Genomic DNA, 26,434 nt, shown 5'->3' with positions numbered 1-26,434 from the left:
TAAATGATCTCTGAAAAGTCTTTAACCAAAATTAATAATTTAATTGGTCTAACTGGATGCACCAATCTCTTTATTGCAGCAAAAACAAGATACAGAATGTAAACTGCAATTAAAACTCTAAAAGCATTTCTTCAGGAAAAAAAAAACTCAACTCCAACAGAGAATTTAAGAAAACCTCAAAAATGTTTACACTATTTGAGTCTCAGCTGTGGACATGATGCTGTACTCCCCCGAATACTTGAGTGGGTTCCTTACAAATGAAGGCCATCTTCTATGTAATCCAGTATGAAAACTGAAGAAAGGAAATAAGTATTTACACATTACTGATTCTGTGTCCTTTATTTTGCATCCTATCAGGAGTCCCAGGATTTAAACTTGTCCCATTATTGACAATGTTCACTTTGATCACTTGACCAGAGTAGTGTTTACCAGGCTTCGTCACTAAGAAGTCACCCTCTTCCCTTTTGTAATGAACACGTATTTTTGTTGGAAGTTATCTTGAGGCTCTGTAAAAATTCCATCCCTAATAATAAACTGAATTTATTGATTTGCTTATATCAATATGAACATAAGGATACCTACTTTATTCAATGAGTCATGATCCATTACTAACAATATTTAAGTTTAAGTGTTAAATGTTTCCAGATTTAACCCTTGGAAACCCTATCAAAGCTGGCTCCTATGTACTTTCAACATATCCCCATCATTTATGAACACTTCTTTACTCTGTATTTCAAAAAGAAGTTCCAGTCTTATCTGGTACGTTCCCTATCCCAGCCCAGGCATTTCTTCCTGGATGGAACCCTGGTTCTTTTCGGTGGACAAATGTTCAGAGATCAAAGGCTCTATGTTGCTAATTGCTATTGAGATGAGCTGTTTTCACTTAATCGCAGGGGAGAGAGCTAGGGAACATGTTTAATTGAAGACATACATGCATACACAGATGTGTGCAAATATTTACGAATACACATTTAAATCTCTTTATTTCCATATCCCATCTTTCATGCTACTGCTGTCCTTGCTTTTACATATGCTATAAAACCAAAGAGCAATGATAATTATTTTTTCTTGTTTTTCTGCATCATTGCCAGCAGTTAGTATTGTCAGATTTGGGGGTTTTGCCACATAAATAAGTGCATAATGGTATCTCACTGCTGTTTTAATTTGAATTTCTGTAATGATAAATAATGTTTAGCATCTTTTAATATGCATACTCACCATACTTACGTCTTCTTTTAAGTATGAGCTCAAACCTTTTACCCATTTTCTTGTGTTTATTTTCTTTTGAGTTTTAACAATTCTTTATATAACTGTTTTGACTCCTTTAACAGGTAAGCAGATTGCAAGTATTTTCTCATAGTCTGTTGTTAGTCATTGCATTCTCTTAAAAAATGTCCTTTCCAGAGCAAATGTTTTTAATTTTGATAAAATCCAATCACCTTTTTTTTTTTTTCTTTCTCCGGGATAACATATTTTTGTGTCTAAAATGAAACTTGAATTGTGCCCTGGGGGCCACGGGGCTTGCTGCTTTTCTCTCCGAGACTAAGGCTTTCATTTCACAAGGGAGTGAGGCCCCTAGAGCCCCTGCCCCAGGGGGCCACCCCTCCTCCCAGGACCCCACCTCCAGCCAGGCTTCCCATCTCCCGCCTGACCTCCCGTCTTTCCTGTGAGGACCCTTTGGAGGTTCGTGGAGAAAAGCCTGTGAATGGGTGCAAATTCCCTTCTGTCCATGTTAGGAGAGAGGGGTTATCTTCTCACTGGAATTCATACTCAGCCTTTAGGAAGTGGTTACAAAGTTAACCGGATTCTTGCCCATGTGCCATCCTCCCATATCCTGCACAGCTGTGTCTGATACCCTTAGAGGGACCTGTTTTTCACTAGAAATCAGATAACTTGCTTGTCCTGTGACTTCAGCTCTCTAGTGAGTACAAAAAAAGTTTTAATTTTTTGGTTTACTTAGTTTGAGAGTGACACACTTTTTGCAACTTTCAATATGCCAGGTAGAAGGAGAACTCCGGATAAACTTTTAAGTTGTTTTACATTCAAAACTCAGTAAATTCTTCAAATAATTAACCAAACATGCTATGTATGCATTCGTGCACATACAGATACATGAAAGTGAAGAGAGGAAAGTTTTCACTTTATTCTAGTAAGTAAAGTTACAAAGAGGTTAATGAAGATTTTCAAAAACACTAAAGTGTGACACAATTTATTGTACAATTTAGGCCAATTTCATAGTTGATTTATACACTGGCATTTTTTATTAGATGCCAGCGAGCAGGAGATATAAAACTATGGGCCCTCATGTAGCCTGTAAAAAGGACAGGAATATATATCAAATGTAAGTTACTACTGGAAGAAATTGCTGATTAACTGTCCTTTACCCTCAATTATTAAAGATTAATGTTTTACAGCACAATCTGAGGGAAGCACAGCCTGGGAATCCCATCTCTGCTCTCTCTACACTGTAGATGAACAAATACACCAATACCTTATGAATTCTGCTCTTCAAATAGTCCAGAGTGCTTTTGGTATTTTGCCTCATAGCATTAGTTCTATGGCTTTGCCCAAGCCAACAACTGAAATAAATGTCTCCCTCAAAAAGAAATACTTTGAAAAACAAGTCAAAACCCCTAAAGAAATCAAAAGTAACCATCAAACTTATGGTGTCATCACACTGAAAATGCAGCCAATGGTACCATCAACATCACATGGGCTGCAGACAGTCCACCAGCAACAGGGTGGCTGCAAACGACTAACCAGCCCAGTAGAAAACCTGCTGAGAAAGACTGAACCACGCTAACAGGGGGAGGGAAAAGCTGAAGAACAGTGTGAGCGCTCGGCTCCAGGTGCACAGAATACACCAGGAAAGGCATGCTCATGGTGCCTGGCATCGTTCCTCACTCTGGGGACTGTGATTTAAGCCCTTGTTACAGTGACAGCCTGGGGTAATGCATTCCTCTCGCTAAAATAAGTTTCTCACCAGATCTATTCTAAGAGCTTACAGCTCTTCACTGAGAATATCTCTATACTGGAGGAAATGCTCAGTTTACATGATTTAAACAGAGCCCCCTACAACTGAGTTTCCTTACCGAGGTTATGATTCACCTCTCCATCTAAAACTATTCCCTTGTCTCCTCTGACCTGAATCCCTTTCTTGTCCCCTCTGACCTCAATCCTGTGCTAACTGAACACTAAACCACAGTCAGAAGACTAAGACAGCTGTTACTGATAGCATCAATGTACTAACATTGCCTTGTAGATATCATTAACATACAGACTCAGGCTTTTCCCCCAGGGCAAGATGAGTTCACAGAACCACGAGCCATGGACCACCCTGACAGAGAATCATAAACTGGAGACATCCTGACTCCAGAAACCTTGGTTAGGCAATGTCACAGAACCGTCACAAGATGATTTTTCTTTCACAGTTTCTCTGTTCTTCCCCTTTAAAACATCCCTAACTCAAAGATCAAGATGAAGGCGATCTGAGATTTGTCTCCCACTCCCTTACTTGGTGCCCTGCAAAAAAAAAAATTAAAAAAAAATCCTTCGCTGCAAACACCTACTTGTCAGAGTTTAGCTTTCTGTGTCACAGGCAACCCTTGCTTGATAACATCATGAGAGAAAAGCAAGCATCCTGCATAGTCACCAAGAACTTTAAACTTCAAATCACATCAACAGCATGGAGAGTATTTTGACTGATTAGGATAAAGCAGCAATATATCCAGGATAATGTAAAGCCACACACAAAACTCAAACTCACACACACACACACACACACACACACACAAGGAATTCATTTTTTTACCCATACAGGATTTATGAAATTTTCCCTTTCTTGTTTTTTCACTTTGATTCCTATCAATCCTATTTCTCCCTCCCTCCCTTCCTCTTTCTCACAAACTTTCATGACAAAAAACTCCTTCTTGTCCAACTCTATTATCTTTCCTAAACTCTGCCACATTTCAATGCCTCTTTACAGTCTATTAGTAAACTCATCATTAACCACTGCATTAATCTTTCTTTGCCCAATATATACATACTCCCCTTTCCACTGCTGTCTTCTTCCTTTTTTCAAAGTGAGACTTTCCTTTGGGTTTTTTTTTCTCCCAATTCCTTAGATTCTCAATCATCTGCATGTTTCGCATGCCTACCCACAGACACTGATGTTTAAAAACTGGAATGAAATGCTGTCTGTATTACTGCTGAGTTACAGTAATTACAAGTTTAGTGGAAGCTTTCCTAGAAGTTAAAGAGTTAAGCATCAAAAGTAGCAGTTGTGAAGACCAAGACTCAGTGACTCAGTTTACTCTGGTTGAACAATCACTACTAGATGTATTCTGCTCAATCCAAGTGATCTCAATGTTTTCACCCTATTTGTTAATGAAATAAAACTATTCAGAAAGCGTAGTACTGACTCATCAGGTTACTGTGGCTTCAAATTCAATATGCAGAAAATCCTAGGTTATTATTATAACTGGTGTACAGAGACCAGGGAGTAGCTTTATTTTCCTACAAATATTGTCTTTAAACACATTCTGCTTAATCTCTGCTCCCATTTTACACATATCACATGACTTCTGAGTCATTTTAAAGGATCAAAATCCATGGTCAGTAAGTAAGATTCACCTTTAGGTGAAAAACTTCATCGATTTTAAATCAAAACTTTCATCTCCTTCTCAACCCAAAGCTTTCCTCCTCCAATACGAGCCTGAACCATGGAGCTATAGTGGGAGAGGTAACACCTGTTCCTTCACTACCACTTGACCTCTTTCCCTGCCATTTCCGGCTTTTTCTTGAGTCTGTGAGAAATTTAAAGAAAGCAGATGAAATTTTATATTCGCATTTCTCTCTTGCTGACTCACACTGGGTGACCTCCAATATACCTCTGCACAGCAGGCACGTGGCCTTTTGAAAGTGCAGTACAGGTGGAGTTCCCTGGAGGTCCTGTGCAGACTTTGGCCTTCTGCATTTTCTAGAATGGGCTATTACAGTCTTGGGATCCACTTGTGCTCACATCCTACCTCTCACCTCCGAAGCATGCGATCCAGTCTTTTACTTCTGAATTCTCCTTGCCCCAACATGCTATGATATTGCTTTTAACTATCTCTGCCAGTGAGAGTGGAGGACAGAGGCAGTCCTCTTCCAGTATGCCGCCTGATTCCAGTGGCTTTCCTGTTTTTAAACTTCATGGTAGTTCTTTGTTTATTAATGTTTTTCCCACGTAAATAAAGTATACTACAGATGGAAGGAATACTCCCCACAACACTGGCATATGCTCAATAAGTAAAAACTGGTATTCTCAGACATACCACTGCAGAGCTGATCAGACTCTGCTTCTTTTCTTTATGAAAGCACTTTATTAATGTCCATTTGGAAGACATCTAGAAGTAAGATTAATGTTTTTGACTCCTTATAATCATAAATCTATCCTTCCAGGATGTCATGACGCTTCTTTTTTGACAATATCAAAGGTAAACACACAACCACAAATTCCCCTTACCTAAGGAAATTGACTCTGCTTGTCATTTAAAAGTCTTTTACAACCAAGGACCTGAATGTCAGGTCTATTCAGAATAATGAATCTGAAATTGCCAGTGACAAAAGCTCCAACTGTCAGCTTCTATTTATACAGGAAAAAGAACAGAGGGCAGTGGATTTTACAGATTTGACACTGAAGCATTTCATCACTGCAGACCTCAAACAGTGTAGAAAGCAAAAATGCCATATAATTCACACACAGGCCAACACAGGCCACAGCATTCAACCTTCTTCCTTTTAAATGCTTCTTTATACAAGTTGGAGTTTGCTTAAAATGCCAGGCTCCATAGCACCAGTTACATACACCTAAATGCCATTTGCATAGGACACTGAATACACCACAAACAAATATTTGCTTTGTATCTCCTATTTGCTTGTCTAGTTCAAAAACAAGGCTCTTTTGAAGAAGGGGATGTGGTCCAGGGAGGCAGCCCTGACAGGGGAAACCCACAGCATACTAATCCCATTCCCTCGGGCTCCTTGTGGGTGAGGCCACGCTGAGACGAACATTACATACAGTCTTGAGAGGAGGAACACCTGCACACACACCCATGGGAGAAAGCATGAGTTTCCTGACATTCTCTATACCTTTTGTTTGCTCCTCCCAGTTAATTCTCCAAAATTCTGCACCTTTTGTTCCAGGATAAGGACCCGAAGAGAAAATATCACAGATCCCCATGCCTTCTGCCCTTCCATGTGGCTGAGTCAGCTGAGAGCCCAGCAGGCTACTGGAGGGAAAGACAGAGCACAGAGTTCTCCAGCTCCCATTGTGAAAGTCCCCTTGGATTGGCAGTGCCCTCCACTCCAGTGAAGGTCATGGTTTCCCCCAAGGTAGCTGCTCTCCACACAGCTGTCTTCTTCCAGGTTATAAAAACCACTCCCTTCCCTTGTTTCTTCAGATCAAGAGTATTTACAGCTGTTATCAGCCCCAAGCTACAACCTTCCACCACCTTAAAAACCATTCCCTTTATTGAGTCATCCTTGAATTTTGGAATTTGGAGTGTGTCACTGCTTCCTGTTGGAATCCTGGCTGACAGACCTGAGGGTGGACAAGACACCTGCTTCATCCCCCACCACTCACTGAGTAGCTTGACTAATGCAGGGCCAGGACACATAATAAACCTTTAATTCATGAATGAATGAAAAAGGAAAGAAAGGAGGAGGGAAAAAATCTGCTTACTGGACTGGTATTTTAAATTAACAGTGGGTTTCGTGTTCCCTCCTTTGGTGACGACAACGAAGGGACATTCAGATTAATTATAGTGAGTCTCTGCCTTCCATCTTCCCTCCAACATCTCACCTAGACTCTGAAAATTGCCTTGACTCTCTCCATTTTGATTTTAGATCTCCTACAATTCACTTCCTGTATAGCAGTCAGGTTCATTTTCCCGAAGACACGTATCAACCCTGTAGCTCCCAAGGTCCTCACAGGTTTGTAGATCAGATCACCTGACATATAAAATTTTCTTTTGTTAGTTACTTCCACCGTCCTTAGATTCATCTGTCAAATACTTCATGTAAACCTTCAAACTCTGTTTCAGCCACACTGAACCGCTTCCTTTTTCCAAAGGTATTGTAGTTTTGTGTGTGTGTGAGTGATCCTGCCCATGTGCTTTTGTTCTTTTTCCCTTTACTCATTCTTTGCCAGAATACTTCCTATAAATTTTTCCAGACCCAAAACAAGCATCATCTAATCCCACAATTCGAGGGCCCTTTCAGGATCCCCCTGAGCTTCCACAGCACCCCATGCTTTCTTACCTTCAGGCACTGCAACATGCTCTTTATTTCAGTGTCTCCCTCCACTATCTGTCTGGCACACAAACAGTGCACGATGTTTGTCCAGTGGATGAAGGAACCAGTCAAGATGATTGATATGAGCATTACTGCTACTTGATTCAGACCCTACTCCCCTATCCTGCTCACTCACTAAAGGTTCTACACTCTGACAATCATCTGGCATGTATTCTCCAGAATAAAGAACTTCCAGTGCAGTGGAGACATGTTCTTGGGTCAAATAAATTATTAAAGCACATAAGGAGAAAATACTAGTGATCATGGAGGAAAATGAGTAAGAAATTTATCAAATGACAAAGTATAAAACTCCTTGGCTTTAAAACACTTAAGGTAAAATAGTTCCTTACTTTATAGTTGCTTTAGTAACGTAACATTTGACATTTTCAGGTACTATTAAGGTTTTAAATCAGTCAGAGATTTTATTTTCATCACTTCAGTATCAAGCGGTTGGCTAACACAATTGAAGAGAGACTTTATTAGAAAATTATCTGGCTACTCATAGCATCAGTGAGAGTAACAGAAGATCAAAAACTGAGTAGAAGGAGAAAAGCAAGGATGCCCCTGAGGTCATGGCCACCGGAGCTGCTGAGCAGCCTCGTGAGGCTGCCACCCCGGAACACTGTTCTGTTCTCTGTCCCTTAACTCCATGCAGAGCACCTGGATATACACTGAGATTCTGACACCAGGGGAGGCATAACTCTCTAAAAGGAAATCAAAAGCCATTACCAACAGAATGGAGACTAGGGAAACTGAGGTAAAAATACAAAGCCACTATGTGAAACAGCAAATATCCACTGAAATTAGATTTAGTTATTTTTTTAACTTTTAAGAAAATTTTTAAAACTTAAAACACACATTAGTTAATAAGAGAGGTAATGGTGGACTTAGGGAGTTCAAAATGTAGGCCACAGAAATAAGTCTGATGAAGGACTAAAAGAAAATAATTTTTAAATGTGTTTTGCAGAAACAAACTCACAGGCATAGTAAACAATCCTATAATTACCAGGTAGAAAAGGGGAGAGAAGGGATACACTGAGAGTTCAAGAATTGGTAATATTAACTACTATATATAAAATAGATTTTAAAAAACCAAATTTCTTTTGTATAGCACAAGAAACTATATTCAGTATCTTGTAGAAATCTATAATGAAAAATATGAAACAAATATATGTATGTATGTGTGACTGAAACATGCTGTACACCAGAAATTGACACAACATAACTGACTATACTTCAGCAAATAATATAAAAAATAATTAGTCAGTATCAGTGTTCTGTATCATAAAATTCCATTAATCCAGATCTAAGTTACTATACAAAAACTAAACTAAAAACTCTTCTAAGTATTTTATTGTTTAATGATTTGTTTGTAATATAAAGTCATTTAGTTTGTAAAGGATTTTTCTTCTATTTAAATTCCTCAGATTGTTTTCCTTTTTCTTTTCCCCCAGTTTCTGTAGAGGAATATGGCTAATCCAAGGGCAATCTCAGTGGAACAAAGACATCTGATGCACCAAAGAAATATGGACTGATAGGAACTGTTCAGAAAAGGAGTTTATCAATCAAGTCGGATGTTCTTATTCTGCGTTGTGCCAATCAGGATGCGCAAATCGAACACGGTGCTTTCCGCTGCTGTTGCTGTTGCTGTTTCACATAGCTTGCAGAATGTAATTACAGAATTACAGGCTGTCTACCCAGGATGGGTGTCTCATCTCAAAATAAACTGATCACACACAGCTTGTCCCATTTGTTTTGGTCCCTTTAATATCAATTACAATGACTGTCGGTTGGACACAATTTTAGCACAAAAATAAGATTATACCTAGTTATGTATCACCCATGGAAGGAAAATTCAGTGTTTCTCAGCTCTATTATACTAGCCTTTTCCATCTCCCTACAACCTGTATGGTCTTCTCAGGAAAGGAGGCATCAGAGTGACGGGGGCCTAGCAGTGAGCTCCAATACAACACTGACACATTTTCATGCATACAAGCCTCATCTCTTGGTTACACTGAGGACTCTCTGGACTATGAACCAACTCACACAAACCTCAGTCAAAAGGCAATTGTTTATGCAACCAAATGGTAAATGTGACTCTGCATTTTGTCAGAGGTGACTAGGATCTCAAATGAAAAACAGAGACTTTAAACAGTCCCCATTAAGAAGAGTACCCCAACTGTTAGTGAACATTACAGGTTAAAGTTTCTGGAAAGCAGATTCTGAGACAGTTTAGGGTTAAGATACTGATAACGGAGCATCAGTTAAATCAACAATCCTGGAAGGGGAGGAATCAGAATTGAGCAGAGGAAAAGGTCAAACTGCTGTAAGTTCTGACAGCCTCGCCAGAGCTCAACTGACACTTTGGAGTGGACCTGCTTTGGAACAAAACAAATGAGCCTTTATACTTTGGCCTCCATCAGCCACTGGATGTGAAATGACCCTGAGAGGACATGCCTTTATATGAGATGGCTATGCCACTGAGACATCATTCAACAGGTAAAGACTATTTGCTGCAACACCTGAGGTAACAAGCACTCCCCTCAAAAGGGATCTGGTGGTCCACAGTCCTACTACAGATACCCCCTGTGCACCACTGTGAGTCCTACCTGCATGTATCCTCAAGGAACAGCATCTTCAGGAATCACAAAGCCTCGCTTCTTGAGAGAAATGTAAAAGCAGCTTTGTAGAGAGAAACTGCTGTCCAATCCACAATCAACACTGATTTTCACCTTCTTCCACTACCCCTGCAGGATTCCCCGACTCTCAGCTCCCATCTCCTCTGGTCTCAGGGCTTATTTGGTGACACAATCCAAACTCTGATCCCGGAGGGGACTGGGTCCCCATTTGGCATGCTGTTCTCAGGCTGGAGTTGCTATAACTGTTCATTTATAGAATAAAATGGACAAGAGGAATGTCTTACTCTGCTCAGGCTGCCCTAACAGAATACACAGACTAAGTGGTTTAAACAACAGACGTTTACCTCCTCACAGTTCTGGAGGCTGGAAGTCCAAGGTCCAACAGAGGTGATTTACAGTGAGGCCCCTCTTCCTAGCTTACAGATGGTCACCTTCCTACCATGCCCTCTCACAGCCTTTCCTCTACACATGCAGGGAGATTCGTGAGCTCTGGTTTCTCTTCCTCTTTTCTAAGTTTTACCAGTCTTGTTGGATTAGGGCTCCTCCCTTATAACCTCATTGAACCTTAATTCCCTCTTTAAGTGTCCCATCTCCAAATGTAGTCACACTAGAGGTTAACACTTCAGCACACCAATTTGGAGGAGGGGACACAATTCAATCCATAAGGAGAACCAAGGGTACCTAAACAGTCCACTTTGGTTCCTTAAGTATCACCCTCAACACAACTGTGTATCAGAAGTCCTCATCCTCTTGATGTTCAGCATCAATTATTCCTGCCAAGACGGTGTCTGCACCTGCCTGTCAGTCTCTGTAAACAACGAATTCAACGTGCCCAGTTGACTGATGTAGATGGCAATTTACAAGGACCCTGGCAAAAGTGCACTCTGAGGGACCAGGACATCTAACCCTCAGAGTCCAGAGTTGCAGGGGCAAAAGGCATCCAGCCCCACTCAGATCACTATGAGTGACAGTACCTGAGATCACAGTTGCTTTTCTCCTATGGTTCTGTCAAAGATAAACACAGCTAAGCATTGGTTAAAGTGGTGAAAACATCTTATTCAGTAATTCCTGACTGTAGGGGAAAGAGCTGAGCTGTTCTGGGCAATCTAAAAGGAAGAATGAGGGAGAAGGCAGAAATGATGCATATAAATCATACATTTTAAAGTTTCAGTCAACGTGAATTAGCTATTAATATTATTTTGATTGCATTTTCAAATCAGCTAATCACCTTAGCTGTGGCTTTGTGACAGAACAAAGCTAACTGGTTCCCAGGAATAACTGCCAATGGAACACCAACTATGAACATGACAACAAAAAAACAGTAATAACATAATAACTAACATTTGTTGTATGATGTACATGTACCACATGTTTTACATGGATTATTTCCTTAATCTTCACAAATTTTCCATTAGATAGTTACTATATACTTTTAAATTCTAGGTCACATGGAAAGAAACATGGCCTGTACATTCTACAAAAACACACACACACTTGCATATTTCAAACTGCATGGTCCCAAAATACATGAAACATTTCTCTATAATGAATCAAGAACCCAAATAATTACAAAGTAAGGCTCATCATATAGCATCTCACTGAGAAAAACAAGAGATTTTGAAGAATTATTAAATGACTTAACTATCAAAGAGTAGGATTTATTGTCCTACAAAAGCTAACTTTTTGGATGGAATTTACTCTGTTCATCTCACAGGAAGAAAAACAAAATCAAAGTGTCTGCTACTGTCTTCCAGGGACAGACAATGTCATTTGAAACCTTCTCATCACTCTGTCAAGGCTGAAGCCATGGACGTGCACCAACCACTATACCTGAGCACATCAGAGAGAAGGAAAAGGCAAGAGGTGTGCTTGCACCTATAGAACTGTATCCTGTTCCACGTGGCACCACTGACTAGAGGTCAGCCGTCTCATGAACCACAGCACCAACAGTCACCCTTTGTGGGATATGGTTCCCAATCCAACTTAAGTAGTTGCTAAAAGTGGATTCTACTGTCTTTAAAATTCCCTGAACGAAATGAAACAAAGCTCTAAACCTTTTGGCTTTATTTAAATTGTCACATCGCCATCTTGTGGCTGCAGTTGGTAGAAGAGGAAACTGATGATCGCTGGTGATCTCATCTCAAATGTCCAAGCAAGTCAGCTGAGGCTAAAAATGCTCTGTTGCTATGACTGGCAGCTACTGGATCTGACAGAGGAGAGCCCAACCTCTATATGAGGGTATGACTGCTGAAAAAGAAAAGGCATCTCTAAATTAAGTATAAAATAAATAAAAACTCAATTAAAATCTGAAAAGGTCTTGGTATGAAGCATCATATAATGCTCCAGTGAAGGACAGTGAGGTCAGATTTTCTCAGAAGCATCTACTATTTTCTTTAACTCAGACAATTACAGAATGAGTGCTTTTCAACAGCGTAACAGATGGATTATAGATGGATTATGAATTCAACTGCATTCAATTCATGCAGCTACAGGTAAATTTAAAGTAGAAGCCACTCGAAGCAGTGTCTCCCTATTTGGCTGATTTGAGAGCTCCACTAAGGACTGCATCAAGACAAATTCCCGTGCCCATTTTGTTGATTAAATTTCCAACCCTATTTTACTTTATTTGAAACACGAGTGGGATGGCCTAGTATGGCTGCATACTAACATTTAATTATATCTGCTGCAGGTTCATTAATTCACCCAAATTTGTCAACTTTAGTATCAGGTCAAACAGGAAAATTATGAATTTCGTCAAGTGGAAGTTCTTTTTTTTTTTAACATATTCCAGAGCAGGGAAATCTTCAAGAGAAAGATGATGCATCTGCGTCACCAACTAGGCTAAGTCAGCTGGAAAAGAAGGGGGTGAATAGTGGTCCAGGGAGCCAGGGAGGAGGAAAGGGGAACAAAAAGCTGAGCAGGGCAGTTAAAGAAAAGTTAGGTGATGTGGAAGATGGTATTTATTCTGCCTTAGTGTGAGACTGCTCAGAAACCTATGACTGACGACTATCTCTGTTATACACCAAGAACCTCGAGAGAGAACTAGAGGCAGTTCCCAAGAAGCTGGCACCACGGCCAGAATGAGTCATCACAAGGCTGAACAGACTCCAAGACCTCCGGTCTAGCTGGGAGAGGTCTTCCGCAAGCAAGCTGTCCAAAAACACAGATTAGCTGCTCCACAGATACATCATCGTTTCTAAAACCCTATTCATTGTGGGAGAAGTCCACTGATGAGTAACTTCAAGGCAAGAAAGAGTTCTTACTCTCCTTCACCTTGCCTCAGCTTGACATCAAACTGTGGCAAAGACCTAAATGGTTTATTAGGTTTGAAGTGACATTTCCACTTCCTTTAAATCCCTAAATTCCATTAATTCTTAAAATGTATTTTCTTACTACGGTCTCCCATTGACTCAAGATATGCTGAATTTTATAACCAGTAGAAATATATCACTCTATCTCCACTTCAATAAATGATTTCTACCTCCTGTATTTATTGCCTATTGTTAAGAGATATATAGTCGAGATTATAACGTGGAGAACATTCACTGTCCTTAAACGCATGGATGCTCACTTCAGAAGTTAGCAGAGCTATCACACCATCTCAGATAATGGCCTACTCTTTGATCATTATGATAATTGCTTGACAGTGGTCAGCAGATCACTAGAGACATTAAGAAATTGAATTACTTGCCCTTGAAATAGAAGGAAACAATGAAGAGAAATCATTTTCATAGGAATAGGAATTCTACTCATCTCAAATATGAATCCTCTGAGGAGCATCTGTATTAGGGATTCAGATAAATACCATTATAGGACTTTCTGCCTAAAGGAAATGGAAAATAATCTATAAAGAGGAGACATTCTGGGAAATTGAAACACTGGCTTCAGTTTCAATGGACATCTTTGTTTGGCTACAACAGTTGCTCAAAAGGATAAAATCCAGAAAGGGTGAATTATCATTTTTACATTGCAAGATTAACAAAATACCAACTTAGGTCAAAGTTGAAGATGCACTTGTGTGTATTTCTGTTAGTGTTGAGTCCACCTTGTGTCCCTCCCTGGGAATCAGAGTTGGCCAGAGGTGGGCAGTCGGGTAAGTTTTGTGGGCTGAGCTGATCTCCATGAGAGAAATGGATGCATGAAGTCCTAGCCTCCTGCTAGACTGGAATCTGAGCCACCAGTAAGTGGGGCTGCAAGCATATATACTTGAGCCACATTCATGACATACTATGTTTGGTTCTAGTCTTTAAGAAGATATAAGCTTGAATCAGAAAATCAACATTCTCCCCACTCCTAAACACTCAGCACAGCTGAAGGGGCTGCAGCACTCATAACTCTGGGTCCCAACTTTGTGACTCTCAGAACCTAGGTTAAGGCACTGACAATGGCATTGTCGAGGTGGGCATCAGCCTCGTGACACACTCGTGCTTTTCACAGCCAGCAGCCATCATGGAGAGGGCCGGCTCTGCAGAGAAGAATACAGGAGATGTTCACAAGGTTAACCAAAGAGAGACGAGCCTTTTATCTCCGGATTTTCACCTTGTTACAGAGTCATAGCTGAGCCCCTCCCAGATGCCTCATAAATGTGCAGAACAGTACTGGGGCCCATACTCCCTGGAAGCCTTGATGGAAAGTGAGTATTATGAAGACTACCCCTTGGGTTCCGATCTTCCTTACGCATCAGCGTAACTGCAAACTTACTCAGACTTCAGAATTTTTATTGTTGGTGATGTGTATGAATTTGAAAAGCATGCAGCCTAATTTTGTGATTGTCAGCGAAGCTCACAGGGCAGGCTCTGAAAAAGTTACCCATTTGGTCTGACAGTACAACTGATATGAAAATCCTAATTGGTTAATGAACACAGAACACTTGGAGAACATTCATCTTTCTGACTACTTTCATGGGTCTTCAACTAGTTTTACTCTCATCACATACACCTTTTTATTTTTTAACTTTCATTTACTGAAACAGCCAAATATGGACATCAACTTGAATAAGCCTCAGAGTAAAAGAAAGGTACACGTCTACAGCTGCCCTGGACAACAATGAGCGTGAAGCAGCTGGTATTCTGGCTCCATTCGGGGGTTTTGTTACTGACAAGTGACACTAAGTTACCAGATATAGAGATCTGAAAAAGAAAGTCACTTTGTCTATTCTTGAGCTGGCTCAGGGAATTCTATAAGTGCGTGAGCATCTTCCTCTAAACTTGGTGTCTTCTCTTGTTGCCTGTCCCTCAGCAGAAGCCTGAATTGGGCTGGTGAGAAAAGCACCAAGTATAAGATGAAGAATAAAGCCAAAACTATAAGACACTGATGAAAGAAACTGAAGATGACAAAAACAGATGGAAAGCTATGTTGCATATTAATATTGTGAAAATGACCACAGTACCCAAAGCAACCTACAGCTTTAATGCCATCCCTATGGAAATATCAATGGTATTATTCACAGAACTAGAACAAATAATTCTAAAATTTGTATGGAAACACGAAAGACCCAAGAACTGCCAAAATAATCTAAAGAACAAAGCTGGAGATACCATGCTCCCTAATTTCAAACTAAAGCTACAGTCATCAAAACATTATGGTACTGGCAGAAAAATCAACACATAGATTAATGAAACAGAACAGAGAGCCTAGAAATGAACCCACCTTTTCATGAGTGATTAATCTATGACAAAGGAGGCAAGAATACATAACGGGGAAAAGACAGACTCTCCAATACATGGTCTTGGGAAAGCTGGACAGCTCCATGCAAAACAATCAAACTGGACTAGTGTTTCACATCATATACAAAAATAAATTCAAAATGTATTGAAGACTTACATGTAAGACCTGAGACCGCAAAACTTCTGGAAGAAAACACAGGCAGTACACTCTCTGACATATTATTAGTATTTTTTGGATTTGTCTCCTCAGACAAAAGAAACAAAAGCAAAAATAAACAAATGGGACCTAATCAAACCAGAAAACTTCTGCACAGTGAAGGGGACCTATTAACAAAATAAAAAGGCTGCCCACTGAATGCGAGAAGACATTTGCAAATGACATAGGCAATAATGGTTACTGTCCAAGATATACAAAGAACTTATGCAACTCAACATTAAACACACAAACAACCCAAGTAAAAAAACCACCATACAATCCAGAAATTCCACTCATGGTTATTTGTCCAAAATATATGATATATGTATCCCAGTGTTCACTGCAGCATTATTTACAATAGCCAAGATATGGAAGCAACCAAAGTGCCCATCAATAGACAAATGAACAAAGATGATGTCTATATATACAATGAAACAATTCTCAGCCATAAGAAAAGAATGAAATCTTGCCATTCGTGACAACATGGATGGATCTAGAGGATATTATGAATGGTGAAGTCAGACAAAGACAAATACTGTATGACTTCACTTATACGTGGAATCTGAAAAACAAAAATGAACAAATAGAACAAAGCTGAAACAGAGTTACGGATACAGGGAACAGATGGATGCCTGAGGTGAGGGAGGGAGGGGGAGAAGAGATTTATAAGATATAAATAACTTTGTTTTCCTTTTTATTGTGTTTCATGAAAAAATTACAGATTTTATATAAATCTCCAGTGAAAATCTTCATTGCAGTTTAGTTTTTTAATTTATTGGTGATGGAAAGTGGTACTTTTACATGATTATCAAAAACATATTTGAACTCATGCTGGCCATCTGGAATGATCTTGGGAAATATTAAAATAAGGACCAGAATTCCTTTAATCAGCTCCATCATCTTTCCCCATGTGTTTAGCAGAGTTTCTTGATTTTTTGGATTTATATTTTACATCAATATTTTTTAAACATTTATTGAACTTTTTGTGGTCTAGTATCTAATATTTGGCATTGGGGGAAAACATTCCATGACCATATGAAAAACTATTGACTACACCATATAAAATACAACATACATCTATTGGTTCTACTTATTTACTGAAGTATTTATATCAATTTAATTAAAGATTATTTTGGTGCTTATTATATGGCAGGTTCTCATTTTCTCATTTAAATTTTATCTACCTGATCAGTCACAGATTCTTTTTTTTTTTACTCTCCAAATACAATACGCTTTCATAAATTCTTTTGTATACAGAAATTTGTTTTTTACATTTTGGTTTTATATTACTCAGCATTAAGACTTCTATTTGTTATCACATAATGATTTTCGTTACTGTATTTTTATTATTTGTTATCCATGCTTTCCTTTAATTTTAATTGAATTCAATTCACTGTAACTTTCATTGTTATCTAATGTTTTTCCAAGATCTCTAGCTTGCAAATGCTATGTTGTTGAATTACACTGGTTTTCAACAGTCAAACCTGAGACTCTTTGCTATCTGGAAATCATAAGCAAAATTAAGTCACGGCCTTCTCACTATAAAAGTTGCTTTATAACAAAATACCCCTGAACCTCATTCCACCTTCTGGTTTGAGTGCTCCTGGTTCACTATCTTTTGGTGTGTGTGAAAATGAGATTTTACTAATTACTACTTCAGCGATTTATTGGTTTTAGTCTTTTCTTAACTTTTGACACTACCTCTTCCAAAATTTATGTTTTAAAAATATCGCTGCAGAACTTTTCTGCCTCTAACTCCAGAGGATTAAACTTCAACAAGAAAAGAGAAATACAGATGTTCTCCTACAAAGGAAGAGTGAGAAAGAGTTTGTCACTAGAAGCCCGACCGTTAAAGCCGGGCTGGGCCTCCCTGGCTCCGCTCTCCTCACCTCGGCCTCTGCGGCCTCACTGCGCGCGGCCCCCGAGCCCGCTCTCCCTAGCTCGGAGCACTGCCCTCGCCGCCTGCCCTACCTCCAGGCCGGTCTTCGCGCCTCTCCGGAGCCGACACAGTCGCTGTCCCGCTGCAATGTGGCTTCTCCGTGGTCAGCAACTCGGCCTAGCGGCTCCGCTGGGCCTCGCCTGCCGCCGCATCCAGCCGGTTGGAACAGAGCCGGCGACTTCCCCACGGACCGGAACTCAACCGCCCAAGTCAACCGGCAGCAGCTGCGGGGCCCCGCCCACGCCGCACACGTCCCACGAGAAGTTGCGCCAGCTGGAGAGGCGGGAAATTTAAAGTGGTCTCAGAGAAAACTGCCCAGAAAGGGGAAGGTTTTAAAGATATATTGGAGGAGGCGGTAATATGTACTTCCCATCACCCAGTCTTCCTTGATAAAAACAATAAACAAATCCCAGTTGAGAGACATTCTATAAAATATTTGACCAGTAATTCTCAAAATTATCAAAATCATCAAAAATAAGGAAATTCTGAGAAAATATCACGATCAAGAGGATCCTAAGGAAGCATGACTACTGGATGATCCTGGTAAAGAAAACATTCGGAAAAAAATGATAGAGTCTGAGTGAATATAGATTTTAGTAAATAATAATGTATCAATATTAGTTCATTAATGTAATAAGGGGAACTCTCTAGTTTATTTGTAAATTTTTTGTGCAAAAACTCTATAAATCTAAAACTTACACAGCATAGTGATTTCGTATTTCTATATATTTCAAACTGATCACTACAGTAAATCCAGTTAACAATATGCCACCATACAAATATAATACATAGTTATTGTCTAGTTTTCCCACACTATACATTTCATACTCATGACATTTATTTTGCAACTGGAAGTCTGTACCTCTTAAAAAACTCCAAAACTCCTTCCTTATTTCTTTCCTCCCCCAACTCCCTCCTTTTTGGCAACCACTTGTTTGTTCTCTGTATCTAGAACTGTTTCTGTTTTGTTATGTTTGTTCAATTGTTTCTTAGAGTCCACATATAAGTGAAAACATACAGTATTTTTCTTTGTCTGAAATAGTTCACTTAGCACATTACCCTCTGGTTCTATCCATGTTGTTGCAAATAGCAAGATTTCATTAGTGTTAATGGCTGAGTAATATTCCACTGTTTATATACTACATCTTTTTTATCCGTTCATCTGTTGATGGGCACTTGGGTTGCTTCCATATCTTGACTATTGTAAATAATGCTGCAATAAATATAGGGTGCATGGTTCTTTTCTAATTAGTATTTTTCTTCTTTTCCAATAAATACCCAAGAGTGGAACTGCTGGATAATGTGGAAGTTCTAATTTTAATTTTTGGAGCAATCTCCATACTGGAGATTGCTCTGAGGCTGCAACAATTTACATTGCCACCAACAATGCATGAGCATTCTCTTTTCTCTACATCACTGCCAACACTTGTTATTTGTCATCTTTTTTGATGATAGCCATTCTGTCCAATGTGAGGTGATATCTCATTGTGGTTTTTATTTGCATTTCCTTGATGATTAGTGATTTTAAAATTTTTTTCATGTGTCTGTTGGCCATCCATATGTTCTCTTTCTGAAAAATGTCTACTCAAATCCTCTGCCCATTTTTAATAGGGATGTTTGTTTTTGATGTTGATTTGTATGTGTTCTTTGTATGTTCTGGATATTAATCCCTTACCAGATATATTGTTTGCAAATATCTTTTCACATTCATTAAGCAGCCTTTTTGCCTTGTTGATGCTTCCCTTTACTGAGTAAAAGCTTTCTAGTTCTGATGTAGTCCCATTTGTTTATTTTTGTTTTTGTTTCCCGTAACTGAGGAGACATTCAAAAAATTTACTAAGACTGTGTCATAGAGCATACTGCCTATGTTTTCTTCTAGAAGTTTATGGTTTCACATCTTACATTTAAGTCTTTAATCCATTTTTTTGAATAGTTTGAGAAGGGTATGTATTAATTCTTTAAATGTTTGGTAGAATTCATCTGTGAAGCCATTTGGTCCTGAGCTTTTTTGTTGGGAATTTTGTTTTTTTTAATTGATTCACTTTCATTACTGATTGGTCTGTTCATATTTTCTATTTCTTCTTGGTATAGCCTTGGGAGATTGTATATTTCTAGGAATTTGTCCATTTATTCTAGGCTGTCCATATTATTGGTGCATAGTTGTTGATACTAAAGATTGTCATCAAATCACAAGGGAAGAAGAAAGGAACAAAAAGAAATGACAAAAGCAACCCCAAAACAATTAACAAAATGGCAATGAGTACATACCTATCAATAATTACTTTAAATGTAAATGGATTAAGTGCTCCCATCAAAAGACATAGAGTGGCTGAAAGGACACAAAAACAAACTGAAAGTGAGGGGATGGGAAAAGGTATTCCATGCAAATGGAAATGAAAAGAAAGCTGGGGTAGCAATACTTATATCAGATAAAATAGACTTCAAAGCAAAAAATGTTATAGTAGACAAAGAAGGATATTACATAATGATCAAAGGATCAACCCAAGAACATATAACAATTATAAATATATACACACCCAACATAGGAGAACATAAATAAATAAAGCAAATATCAACAGACATATAAGGAGAAATCACAATAATACAATAATAGTAGGGGACTTTAACATTCCACTTACATCAGTGGACAGATCATCCAGAGAGAAAATAAAAAGGAAACACTGGCCTTAAATGACATTAGACCAGCTGGACTTAATGGATATATATTCAGAACATCTCATCCAAAAGCAACAGAATACACATTTTATCAAGTGCACATGTGATATTCTCCAGGATAGATCACATGCTAGGTGACAAAACAAGCCTTGGCAAATTAAAGAAAACTGAAATCATATCAAGCACATTTTCTGACCACAACACTATATGACACTAGAAATTAACTACAAGAAAAAAAAACTGCAAAAAACAAAAACACATGGAGGCTAAACAATATGCTACTAAACTACCAAAGGATCACCAAAGAAATCAAAGAAGAAATCATAAAACACTTGGACACAAATGAAAATGAAAACACGATCCAAAATCACTGGGAAACAGCAAAAGTAATTCTAAGATGGAAGTTCATGGTAATACAAGCCTACCTCAGGAAACGAGAAAACAGTTTCTTTTATAACTAAGCGAATTATCTTTTTCATATTGGGTGAGTTTTTTCAGCATGGTTTTCAAGGATTAGTCCAAATTACCTGTCAAATTTATGTTTGTGGAGTTATTTGTGGTAGTCCCTCATTACAATTTAAATATCTGTGTAGATAGTTATTGCCTATTTGATTCCCGATAATGGTAATTGGTGTGTTCCATGCTTTTTTTCTTAGTTAATCTTGCTAGAAATGTGTCAATTTTATTGATCTCTCAAAGAATTAGGTTTTTGTTTAATTGATTTTTACCTGTATCTTTATTATTTGCTTCCTTTAGCTTCTTTTAGGTTTATTTTGCTCTTAAATTCTTGAGATAGGAGCTTAGATTATTGATTTGAGGTTTTCCTATTTCCTATTGTATGTAGTTAGTACTATAAATTTCCCTCTAAATACTGTTTTAGTTTTGTCTCACAATTGTGATATATGGTAGCTTCATTTTCATTCAGTTCAATGTAATGTATTTTCTTTTTATTTCCCTTCAGACTTCCTTTTTTACACACGGACTTTTTAAGAAGTGTGCCATTTAGTTCCAAGTGTTTGGAGATTGTCTCATTATCTTTCTGTTTTGACTATAGTTTGATTATGTTGTGGTAGGAAACACTCTGTATAGTTACAGTTCTTTTAAACTTCTGAGGTCTGTTCTATGACTCAATAGTATGGTCTATTTTGGTGAATATTCCATTTGTACTAAAAAAGAATAGGTATTCTGCTGTTGTTGACTGGAGTGTTCCATAAAGAATAAAATTAGTTCAAGTTGATTGCGTTATTCAGTACTTCTTTATTCTCCCTTGAGAGGGTAGTGATAAAGTTTCCAAGTATATTTTTGGATTTATCTTCTTTTTTTCCAGTTGTACATTTTTCCCTCTTAAATCTTGAGGCTCTGTTGTTAGCTGCATACATAAATAGAATTTTGTTTGTTCTTTGTAAATTGACCATTTTATAATTCTATGTCTCTTTATCCCTGTAATTTTCTTGGTTCTTAAGTCTGATATTAATATTTTAGCTTTCTTTTATTTAGTGTTTGTATAATTTTTTTCATCTTTTTAACTTTTAAACTACAGAAATCATTTTTTATTGTAGGATTCATGTAGACTGTATTTAGTTGGGGTTTACTTTTTTATACAATCTGACAATTGCTGCCTTCAAATAGGTAGGTTTACATTAGGGATCAATAAATATCTTCTATAAGGGGCCAAATAGTAAATATTTAGGCTTTACAAAACTTGTACTGTCTGTTGTATATCCTTTTTTACTAGAATTTATTTTTCATAACAGTTCTAGATCTACATAATAATTGAGCATATGCCTCTTCTCCCCCTACACACAATTTTACACCAGAAACTAGGTTTTCTGATGAGAAATTCACAGTCATTTGTATTACTGCACATATAACTACTATTTTAACATCCTTATTTGTTTAATGCAATATCTAGATCCCCTATGGGTCTATTCTATCATCTGTTTTGTTTCATGGATTTTGGCCATGTCCTTGGCCTACCCATATATATATATATGTAAGAACCTTGCCAATAACATTTTACAGCTTTGTATGGTATTATCCTTCTTTGAGAGAGCTGAGTCTGTCTTCTGGCTGCTAGATAGAGTGCTGGCTGACCAAATTAATCCACTTAGAGAACAGATTAACTCCTGTCTGAGTTACAGCACTTTAGGGAAGCCCTCACTGTTAGGTCTTAACCTTACAGAAATATCAATTGTGAACATCTGGTGTTTACCACAGTTTCTCCACAACAGCACTTTCTAAATTTGAACTCTTATCTATAGAGCATCACAATACCGGTGAAATTTTTCTCTGCTTTTTACAAGATTTCTGCTTGATTTTAGCTCTAAGATTTATAATTCAGCAAATGTAGTAACTGAAAACCCAACAGAGTGTTATCTCACTTATCTACCTTTCTCCTTACTGAAATATCCTGCCCCACACCATGCCCTAATTTTGGTCTCTTTAGGTTCATAGGTCTGTCAAAAGTTGTGCCAGTTTTTTGTCATCTTACTAGATTTGTTTTTTGTTTTTCCTCTCAGACCCTTTGCCAAAATCTCAGCTTCTTGCCAATGTCTAAAAATAATAAATATCCTCAGGGAAAAAGTAACTGCAGAGGTTGCTTCTCCTCTCAAGTTTTGCCTTTCTCCAGGAATTTGGGCTTTAACTTCCTAGTTGTCTAAATAACTGTCTGATACCCTTAAAAAAGAAATCTTTTAAAACTTCATTCAGTTTTTCTAGGTGTTCTCAGCGGGAGCACTGTTCTGCATAAGCTACTCCATTGTAGCTTGAAGTGGAAGTCTTATTTTCTTTACTTATTTTACTTGCTTAGTCCTTTGGTTTCCAATTCCGGTTATGTTGCCCTTATTTAACAACAATCTCTGCCTAGTTCTTTGAACTTTTGTATGTTTAACTTAGAGGAGCTATTATTTATACATACTTTCAGATGTTTCCAGTTCCATTCTCTGATAAAAAGGCAGACATACCAATTCAGGAACAATGGTAAGACTGGCTTTGTACAGACAGTTAGTATGGTCTTCCAGTGGCTACTCATTTTAATACAGAATTCTACTTCTAGGTTCTGATTCATTTCAATGTGTTTTTTCTTTAGGCTATATGACTGCAAGTAGTCATATCACAAGCTATCATTATGACATTTCTGCCCTTTCTTTTATATGTTCATTAATTCCAAGAATGATATAAAATATGAGGGTTATTGGATGAATAATTATTGACTGACTAAGAAATAAATTGTTAGGTTTGGACGTAAAAATCTAACGTACATATATTCAGAAGGAACCCTACTTCAAAAAGACACCTGCACCCCAATGTTCATAGCAGCACTATTTACAATAGCCAAGACATGGGAACAGCCTAAATGTCCATCAACAGATGACTGGATAAAGAAGAAGTGGTATATTTATACAATGGAATACTACTCAGCCATAAAAACCAACAACATAACGCCATTTGCAGCAACATGGATGCTCCTAAAGAATGTCATTCTAAGTGAAGTAAGCCAGAAAGAGAAAGAAAAATACTATATGAGATTGCTCATATGTGGAATCTAAAAAAAAAAAGCATAAATATAAAACAGAAATTGACTCACAGACATAGAATATAAACTTGTGGTTGCCAAGGGAGCAGGAGGTGGGAAGAGATAGACTGGGACTTCAAAATTGTAGAGTAGATAAACAAGATTATACTGTGTAGCACAGGGAAATACATACAAGATCTTATGGTAGCTCACAGAGAAAAAAATGTGGCAATGAATGTACACATGTTCATGTATAGCTGAAAGGTGGTACTCTGCACTGGAATTTGACACAACATTGTAAAATGATTATAAATCAATAAAACAAATGTTTAAAAAAAAGAATCTAGGACTGGTGAGGGCTGTGGCCAAGTAAAGAATATATGCCCCCTTTAAAGGCATTCAAATTCACATTCTTCAAACTGTGGGCAAAGATACACCTTCTAGTTGGGTTCTCTGATATAGACAGAGGTCCCACTCCACCTCCTCAGCTCACAATAAGGAAACAATATCCAGGCAGGAAGTAGCTTGGCCAGTGTGTCTCAAAGTTACGGGCAGAAGCAGAAACAACCTGGTGGTCACAGACACTGTTTTCAACTTTTTTAATCCCCCAGCTGATTCAGCCTTGAGTGACTGAACGTCTCAGGGTTGGTGACCAAACACCAGTTAAAAGACTCAACACCGCCCTCTCTGCACCTGGCTATCTGGAGGCCAGGCCCCTTTCACTCACACTGTGAGGGGGGATTGCGTCAGTCAGGTGCCTGATGAGGTGAAGCTGTGACTGGAGCCCATACCCAAGGGAGTGGCCATTTAACCTGCTTTGATTCCGGACATATCTCGACAACGCTGGGGAGTGCAGCCACATCAAGCAGGGCCCCCACACAATTCTCCACACACACCTGGCCCCCTCCCCCCTCCCCCATGTAGGCAGACCCCTGGTGCCCCCACTTCGCCCCCAACAGAAACTCTCCTCTAGCCAGCCCCCACCTGAGGCTTACCTTGAGAGAAAACCAAGATGCAAAAAAAAAAAAACCCATAAAGCAGCGGACATTGTTGAAACGCTGACAGCAGGGAATAACCATACAGCATAAGCCATCAGCGCCAGTGACCCATGCAGAGTGTGTGCCTTCAACACCAGTGACGCGGGCCCAGGGTGTGCTTTAAGAATTAAAAGAAGCCTGTCTGTAGATAACATGTTGCTCAGTAAATACCTGTTGACTCTCTTTTTGTTGGAAACTACAGCAATATGGACAGGGATTGCAGTGAGAGTAGAACAATGAAAAGTTGGCTCTTGCTATAGAAGACTTTGTGTTTTGCTCCTTGTGAAGATTTAAAGTTCAGTTCTGTCACCTAATTATCATTGTAACCTATGCTTTCGATATTACTTTTTGTTTTATATCATTTAATTGGTTATAGTTCAATGGTTATATTTTATATTCTGTTGAGAATATTAAGTGATTTTTACTGAAATATTTTGGCTTAACCCTGGAATGTTACTTCATCTGCTTTTCCATGTTAAAGGCAAGAAAATCATCATCAACAGTAATAATAAAACAACCACTATCTTCTAAAGTTTGCTGTCCCCTGTTTGCGTGTGATCTCACGGGGAGCCTTTCCAGTCTTTGTCACGTATCGAGCCTTGAAGCGAACCCGCTTTCCTGCTACGCCTATTTGTTCTTGCCTGTCCAGCCATTCTTGTTAAGACTTCCACTTTCTTCTCCTCTCATTTCACTTTCTCCTTTTATTCTTCATCTGAAAGGCTAATGCTTGGTTTTTACTACAGTATCCACCATTTGGAAGCTCTTTGCTTTTGTCATTTTGTGGAGTGTTCCTTAATAATCCTACTGGGATGACTATCCATTCAATGCATATTTTTAAAGAACTTACTGCTTCCCTCTTCAGAAACCTTCACTATTGGTTCACTGTTCTCTGATTTTTATTATTTTTGTGTATCTGTACTGAGTCCTGGATGCTTGAGTGTCCTGAAAGACTTTTTGTTTTATTTGATTAAATTATAGGTTTGTAAGGCTGGTAACAAAAAGGGCAGCCCTCTGGGCCCTTATCATCATCATGGTTTTATTAGAAGCAGTCATTTTCACCTAATTCTTAGATACCTCTAAATTTCTAAATAAAATATGCATAGTGAAATTTTCTTAACTTCTGCGTTTAGGTATTATGTACATACTTTACTAAAACAATCATAATGCCTTAAAACAACCTAAGTTTATTTTCTTACATTTCTGTAGTTTAAAAGGCTAAAATGAGTCTCATACTAGAAGCAAGGTGTCAGCAGGGCTGTGTTCCTCTTTGAAGCCTCTACAAGAGAATCTGTTTCCTTGCCTTTCCACCTTCTATAAGTTACCAGCATTCGTTGGCCTGTGGCCCACATCCCCACCTTCACAGCCAGCAACATTGCGTTTCTGTGACAATGCTTCTGTTATGACATGTCTTTCTCTGACTCTCCTCTTCTGC

General features: G+C 38.5%; 1 protein-coding gene and 1 long non-coding RNA gene across 9 annotated transcripts in view; one reads left to right on the top strand and one right to left on the bottom strand.

The window, feature by feature from the left end:
* Window positions 1-26,434, bottom strand: part of LOC102531930 (la-related protein 4B-like) — a 71,803-nt gene that overhangs the window by 25,421 nt on the left and 19,948 nt on the right. For 5 of the 8 annotated variants that reach the window (XM_072955008.1, XM_072955002.1, XM_072955010.1 and 2 more), the window contains exon 3: window positions 17,808-18,048. The exons of 1 other annotated variant lie outside the window; for it this stretch is intronic. The gene's annotated coding sequence lies outside the window, so the exon portion shown is untranslated. Of the gene's footprint in view, window positions 1-6,844; window positions 6,864-17,807; window positions 18,049-26,434 lie in introns of those variants that run through there. 2 more of the 8 variants (XM_072955003.1, XM_072955007.1) reach the window with 2 other exon arrangements.
* On the top strand, window positions 6,579-9,079 carry LOC140691426 (uncharacterized). Its single transcript, XR_012067043.1, has 2 exons — window positions 6,579-6,806; window positions 8,790-9,079. It is a non-coding gene; the product is annotated as an uncharacterized lncRNA (long non-coding RNA).

The sequence above is a fragment of the Vicugna pacos genome, chromosome 35 (assembly GCF_048564905.1).
Source record: "Vicugna pacos chromosome 35, VicPac4, whole genome shotgun sequence".
NCBI lineage: Eukaryota > Metazoa > Chordata > Mammalia > Artiodactyla > Camelidae > Vicugna > Vicugna pacos.
The sequence above is the reverse complement of the archived record's forward strand: the minus strand, read 5'-3'. Positions and strand labels throughout refer to the sequence as shown.